The sequence below is a fragment of the Gossypium hirsutum genome, chromosome A10 (assembly GCF_007990345.1).
Source record: "Gossypium hirsutum isolate 1008001.06 chromosome A10, Gossypium_hirsutum_v2.1, whole genome shotgun sequence".
NCBI classification, from domain to species: Eukaryota; Viridiplantae; Streptophyta; class Magnoliopsida; order Malvales; family Malvaceae; genus Gossypium; species Gossypium hirsutum.
Window position 1 is genome coordinate 113,772,854 of NC_053433.1, and position 7,867 is coordinate 113,780,720.

Sequence of the window (7,867 nt, forward strand, 5' to 3'; positions counted from 1 at the left end):
GATTCTAGGCCTCAAGAACCCTTTTTGGGAAAATATTGACAACTTTTGGCTAGAAGGGTTTTTTAGTGGCTCATGATAATGGAGGGAAAGCAAATAAATAAAAATATGGAAAAAGAAATTTTATTGAAAAGAAATATGAAAGAACAAAAGACTTTTGGGAAAGAGTGTTTACAGAAAAAAGATGCCCCTGAATAGAGTCACTTCACCCCCTATTTATAGTGCTAGGGAGATAGTCTAATTGAACTTAAATTCTAAAAAGATAAATACATTTAATTAAAGATAAACAAAGATAATTAAAATAAAATCCTAAATTTGAATAATCCTAATAATTATCTTAATATTAATTATCCTAATAGAATAAAATAAAATAGAGTCTTCCAAAATAAAATCTCTTCTATTTGCTTTTAAGTCCTTGTGCCTTCCATGTTCGCACTTTTGGCACCATATTTGTCCCACGTTGCATATTGGCCCATTTAATCTCCAAATTGACACTTTTTCCCTTGAATTTACTTTTCGCCTCCAATTTAGTCCTTAAAAGATAAAAAGACATAAATAGCTCAAATTAGTAGGCTCAAGCTCAAAATAAACACATGATTAATATATAAAAACACGTCATTTTAGAGTATTATCAAATTCCCCCTACTTAGCCCATGCTTGCCCTCAAGTATGGTTTCTATCGACTGTGAAAGCTAGATTCTGCCATAAAAGAAATACCACTCCAAAGTTTCATAAAAATTAGTTAAAAACGCATATGAAAAATAAGGAGACCTCTAAGCTTGCTTTAAGTAAAACAGAAAAAGTATTCCAATTATTTCATACAAAATTAAGATCGACTTGAGTTATGCCATTTAGGTAAATTACCAAACCTACTAAGACACCTTAATTATTTCTTCCTTTAGTCCCCGAAGTGCAACTTTATTAGTACTTATTTTTTTCTTCTTTTTTTTCCTTTTTTGATTTTTTTATTTTTTTAAATTTTATTATTATTTATTTACTTAGGAATATATTAAACCTTTTGACGCGAAGAGAGATGACAACCCAAGCACCCCACCCCGGTTACTCAGCCCAACATACTCCTAAAATTATTTATTTCCGGTTAGCGGAGTTTTACCCAACACGTCACACAACTTTTTGACGCGAAGTAGAATGACAACCCAAGCACCCTACCCCGGTTACTCAGTCAGTCACGATTTGAGCCATACTCATAACCTCGGCTAGCGGAGTTTTACTTGTCACGTCACACAACCTTTTGACGCGAAGTAGAATGACAACCTAAGCACCCTACCCTGATTACTCAGTCAGTCACGATCTAAGTTGTACTCATAACCATGGAAAACATTTATTAAAAATTAAACGATATTTAAAATTCTTGAGAACTCAGGAAAGAAAAAAATTTAAGTGTCAAAAATAAGTTTCAATAATCACCTAATAGCCATGAACATTAATTAAGCATGCAATCATTTTAAGTGTTCACTTTATATTAACTTGATCAATTTTATGAAAAGCAAGATAGAATTAACCCTATTAATCACAATTATTTTTAGCCTAATAAAAATAAAACAATGGAGATGGAATCAATTATGGGAAAAATCATAACTTCCTTAGAAGGTAAGAATCATGCATGAAAGTCAAACAGTAGGCAATTCCTGGTAAAATCTTGGGCATGAAAAGCAGTAGGATATTCTTAAAATAAATAGGCGAAACGAGCACAAAACAGCAGCAACAACAATATGACAGCAAAAATAGCAGATAATAACAACGAAGAATGCCTCCCCCCATTTAAAACACATAGTCCTCGATGTGAAAGTAAAACGAAAACAAATAGGTGGAGAAAAAAAGTTTAGAAAAACTCCCCATGTAGTTATCGTCAGTAGGCGCACACGGTGGAGAAAAAGATGGCAAAACGGCAAGAGGTGGAGACGAGGTGGGTGACGTGGCAACGGCGGTTCAGCTTCGGGTTCTCACCATGGTGGCTGAGAAATCGGCGGTGGGTGGTGGAGGAGAAAGGAGTTGGCGGTTATGGAGAAATTTGGGAAAAGAAGAAAAAAAAATGTAAGGTTTGGGGGTTTTATTTGTTGAAAAGGGGTTTTGGCTGCAGGTTTTAGGGATTCTAGGACTGGAATAGGACTGTTTGGCAGCAGGGATATGGTATTTTAGTGCACACTTTCTGTCTTTTTTTTTCGTATTTTCGCTCCATTTCACCTAGATGGAAGAAGAGAAATTTATTAATATTTAACTAAAATAAAATAAAATAAAATAATAAATAATAAAATAAAAGAAAGAAAAATAATAAATAAAAATAAAAATAAAGATTGGGTTGCCTCCCAACAAGCTCTTGTTTAACGTCGTTAGCTCGACGCTTGAACGGTTTTATGGTGGCTCTAACTGAATTTTCTCGACCGTGTGGGCCTAGAAATTCTTGTAAAATGGCTTCAGCCGTTGACCATTGATTGTGAACTGCTTTCCTGATTCTTCACTCTCTATTTCAACTGCGCCGTTCGTAAATACTTCAGTCACAATAAAAGGTCCTTGCCACCGAGATCGAAACTTACCTGGGAATAGCTTTAATACGGAGTTATAAAGCAAAACTCTTTGTCCTACTGAGAAATGCTTCTGAACTATATTTTTGTCATGAAACATCTTTGTTTTGTCCTTATAAATTCGATCATTCTCGTAGGCATCATTGCGAATTTCCTCCAATTCTTGAATGTCTAATTTCCTTGCCTTCCCTGCGGGCTCTAACTCCATGTTACATTGTCGAATAGCCCAATAAGCTTTATGCTCCAACTCTACTGGTAGATGACATGCTTTGCCAAAAACAAGTCGATACGGGGTCATGCCAATTGGTCCCTTATACGCCATCCGATAGGCCCAAAGCGCGTCATTGAGCCGAAGACTCCAATCCTTACGGTTGGGTCGAACTATTTTTTCCAAAATTGACTTGATATCCCTGTTTGAAACCTCTGCTAGGCCGTTCGTTTGGGGATGGTAGGCTATTGCTATACGATGATGAACCCCATATTTTGATAATAGTGCCTCCATGACCTTGTTGCAAAAGTGGGTACCACGATCATTGATCAAAGCTCGAGGTGTTCCAAACCTAGAAAAAATAGTTCGTTTTAGAAACTCCACAACAGTATTAGCATTATCATTGCGGGTAGGCTTTGCTTCTATCCACTTAAAAACATAGTCTACTGCAAGAAGTATATATACGTTTCCAAACGAAGAAATAAATGGGCCTATGAAATCAATGCCCCATACATCAAAAATCTCACATACATGAATCGGGGATAGGGGCATTTGATTTCGTCTAGTGATATTACCTGTATGTTGACATTTATCGTAAGACTTACAGAAGTTAAACGCGTCGCGAAAGATTGTAGGCCAATATAGCCCACACTCTAATACCTTGTGAGCTGTCCGCTTAGGGCCAAAGTGACCTCCACAAGCTTCTGTGTGACAAAAAGTAAGGATAGAGGTTACCTCGGTTTCTGGAACACATCGTCGTATTATTTGATCTGAGTAATGTTTCCACAAGTATGGATCGTCCCATATGTAATTCTGAGCTTCGCGTCTAAGCTTGTTTTTTACGGATTGAGCTAACTCAGTGGGCAGCGATCCCGTGGTTAAGAGATTAACTATGTCTGTATACCACGGATAGTAAGCCTCGGTTGAGAATAAGCTTTCATCGGGGAACTCATCCTTTATGGGATCATCATCAAATGAAGTTTTTATCCTACTCAAGTGGTCGGCCACTAGGTTTTCACACCCCTTTTTGTCACGAATCTCGATGTCAAATTCTTGGAGCAGTAAAATCCACCTAATGAGCATTGGCTTTGCTTCCTTCTTTGTGATTAAGTACCTAAGAGCTGCATGGTCAGAAAAAATAATCACCTTAGATCCCAGTAAATATGATCGAAATTTATCTAAAGCAAACATAATAGCTAAAAGTTCTTTTTCTGTGGTTGTGTAGTTGCTTTGTGCAGCATCTAGGGTCTTTGAGGCGTAACAGATGACATGAGGCTCTTTCGCTATCTTTTGTCCCAATACGGCTCCCACGCTACGTTCGCTTGCATCGCACATAATTTCAAAGGGATAGTTCCAGTCTGGTGCTTGTACTATAGGGGCGGTTACCAACTTTTGCTTAAGTGTATCAAAAGCCTCCTTGCATTTTAAGTCAAACTCAAATTTTTTGTCTTTCTGCAACAGCTCGCCCAATGGTTCAGCTATTTTTGAGAAGTTTTTTTATAAAACGCCTGTAAAATCCTGCATGGCCAAGAAAAAAACGTATCTCTCTAACAGTAGAGGGATATGGAAAAGAATTTATAATGTCAATTTTGGCCTTATCAACCTCAATTCCCTTAGATGAGACTATATGACCTAGAATCAAACCTTTGTCTACCATAAAATGACACTTTTCATAGTTCAAGACAAGATTAAATTCTATGCACCTGTTCAAAATTATCATAAGGTTTTCAAGGCATTCAGTAAAACAGTTTCCATACACGGTAAAATCATCCATAAAAACTTCAATAATTTTTTCTACATATTCAGAAAATATACTCATCATGTATCTCTGGAAGGTAGCTGGTGCGTTGCAAAGTCCAAATGGCATCCTCCTGTATGCAAACGTGCTGAACGGGCATGTAAAAATGGTCTTTTCCTGGTCTTCTGGCGCAACAGGGATCTGGAAGAAACCTGAATATCCATCAAGACAACAAAAGTGAGTTTTACCAGCTAAACGTTCAAGCATTTGATCTATAAAAGGAAGAGGGAAATGATCTTTTCTAGTATAAGCGTTCAACTTCCTGTAATCGATGTAGACACGCCACCCGTTCTGCACTCGGACTGGTACTAAGTCGCCCTCAGCATTTTTCTTTACTGTCACGCCCGTTTTCTTGGCACGACTTGTACCGGACTTACCCATCTGCTGTCAGAAATGGGGAAAATGATGTCAGCATCCAGCAGCTTAATTATTTCTTTTTTCACCACCTCCATCATATTCGGGTTTAAGCGTCTTTGTGCCTCTCTCCTTGGTTTCGTGTTCTCCTCCAAGTAAATCTTGTGGGTGCATGTCAAAGGGTTTATCCCCTTCAAGTCAGCAATGATCCAGCCAATCGCCTCCTTATGACTCTTTAGTACCTAGATCAAACTTTCCTCCTCGGGTTTAGAGAGTTTATTTGAAATTATAATGGGTAAGGAATTACCTCTTCCTAAAAATGCATACTTGAGATGCGCGGGAAGTGGTTTCAATTCCAAATCTGGAGCCTGCACAACAGAAGGTAAAAGTTTAGTTTCTAATGGGGATAATAATGTCTTAACAAATTCATAATCATCATATCTATATTCAGATTTGTCTTCATAAGTTGACTCAAAAGTCTCGTCCACTAATGAGTCAATCAGGTCGACGCGGTTTACGCTCAAGATTTCGCTTGGATGGCTAATGGCATCGTAAACATTGAATTTCACAATCTCCCCATCAAATTCCATCGTAAGAGTGCCGCTTCGGACATCGATCTTGGTGCTAACAGTACTAAGGAAGGGTCGGCCCAACAGGAGGTCTGAAGATCCAGTAGTGTTGTCCTCCTCTATCTTAATTACATAGAAATCTACAGGGAAAATAAGTTCATTAACTTTTACCAATATGTCCTCGAGGACTCCTTCGGGATGCACAATAGACCTGTCTGCCAATTGAATAATAACACCTGTCTTTGTCAAAAAACCCGCGTTAAGTGATTCATAAATAGAATAAGGCATTACATTTATTGAGGCCCCTAGATCACACATAGCCTTTTTAATTCCCAAATGGCCAATTTTGCATAGAATAGCGAACATACCCTTATCTTTGCATTTAACACGCATTTTTCGCTGTGGAACTGTGGAAACATTCTCACCAACATTTACCTTTTCATTACCTGTTAGTTTTCGTTTGTTAGTGCAAAGTTCTTTGAGGAACTTGGCATACCGCGGAATCTGTCTAATGGGATCTAACAGTGGTAAGTTGATCTCAACATTCCTGAATGTTTCGAGGATCTCCTTGTCTTCCTTACTTTTTCGACACTGATTTAATCGTCCTGGGAATGGAGGTTGGATTTTCGGTAGTGGGGGTTTCACTCGGATCTGTTCGTCGTTTCCTGGAGTTTCCTGGGTGATTTCTTGACCAAGATTCTTGCCAGGAACTGGTTCCAAGATTTTTCCGCTTCGTAACGTTACTACATTCTCATTCTGCCTCGGGTTTGGTTCTGGTTGTGATGGCAGTTTCCCTTGAGAGTTTAATTTCTCAATTGATATGGTCAACTCCCTTATGGATGCTTCAATTTTCTACTGAAAACCTTTCATTTCTCTTTGTAAATTGAGAGTTTGCTGTTGAAAATCAAGGACATTAGTTGCTAATTTATTGACCAAAGTTTCTAAAGAATTACCTGAATCTTGCGACTGTTGTGGGGCTCGATTTTGGTATGGCTGGTTATATCGTGGATTAGCCCCATAACTAAAATTAGGGTGGTCCCTCCATCCTGGGTTGCAGGTATTGGCGTAAGGGTCATATCGTCTTTGTGGTGGCCCAGGAAAATTTCCCACAGCATCTAAATGGGCCATAGAATCGTCACACAGACTAGGGCACGCATCAGTCGTATGTTCAGGTGTAGCACATATTCCACATACTCGGGCTGGTTTCGATTTTTCTGTAACAAGGGAATTCACAATATTAGTAAGTCTATCAAGTCTATATTCAATGGTAGAATTCTTAGCTGGTGAACCCTTCTAGGGGGTTCAGGATTGGCTCGAAATTTCTGGGAATTCGCAGCCATTGTGGAGATTAAGTCTCTTGCTTGTTGTGGAGTCATGTTGACTAACACTCCTCCACTCGCGGCATCTACCATGTTCATCTCCATGGGTTTCAAGCCTTCATAAAAGTACTGGAGCAAAGACTGTTCCGTTATACCGTGTTGTGGGCAACTTGCACACAACTTCTTAAATCGCTCCCAATAGTCGTATAGAGTCTCTGCGCCTTTTTGTCCTATGCCCACGATTTCTCTTCTTAACTCAACCGCTCGTGATGCAGGGAAAAACCTGTTAAGGAATAAACGAGATAGACCAGCCCAAGTTGTAATGGATCCAGGAGGTAAATAAAATAACCATTCCCTGGCTGAATCTGCTAGGGAAAAAGGGAAAGCGCGCAATTTAATTTGATCCTCAGTTATGTAACGCCCTAATTTTTGAGAATCCTGTGAATGTTGGCATAGGTTTAATTATGTTAGTGGGCCTCTAGAAAGCCCAAACTTAAGATAGAACCCAACAATTTTAGTTAATTTTTGTTCCATAACAAAAATGGGGTGAAATTATGAAATAGGACCTATGTGAAAATGTTTGAAAATGCTATAGGCTAAATTGAAGTGACCAAATAAATAAGAGTGCAAAATAGGAGGATTTGCATGACAAACCTCCCATTTTACATGAAGTGGCCAGCCATCATGTTGTTGTAGACAAATGTACACTTGATATCCATAATTTATGGTACAAATTGATACAAATTGATAATAGGTTAGGTAAATGTTCCATGATAATGGGTTAGGTAAATGTTTCATGATAAGAATTTCATGTCTTTTGTATTAAAGAATTAAATGGATGAAATATGAAGTTTTATTAAAAGAAAAAGGGGTGAAAAGAACAAAGTTTTGTCCATCTTTGTTCATCATAGCTGAAAGTTAGAGAAGAGAAAGGAGAGGAGAAAGCTCTTGAGTGTTCGGTCACTTGGGGAAGAAAATTGAAGGTAAGTTCATGGTAGTTGGCTTCTATCTTGATGTTCATGAGTTCTTCTTGATTCTACCTTAACTCTTGAAGTATATTTTGATTTTTAGTTGTGTTG

The 7,867-nt window shown here is 38.1% G+C and overlaps 1 pseudogene; it reads right to left on the reverse strand.

Annotated features, from left to right (window-relative positions):
• Window positions 1–2,409: 2,409 nt before the first annotated feature.
• On the reverse strand, window positions 2,410–6,893 carry LOC121208116 (uncharacterized; annotated as a pseudogene).
• Between the last annotated feature and the right edge of the window lie 974 nt (window positions 6,894–7,867).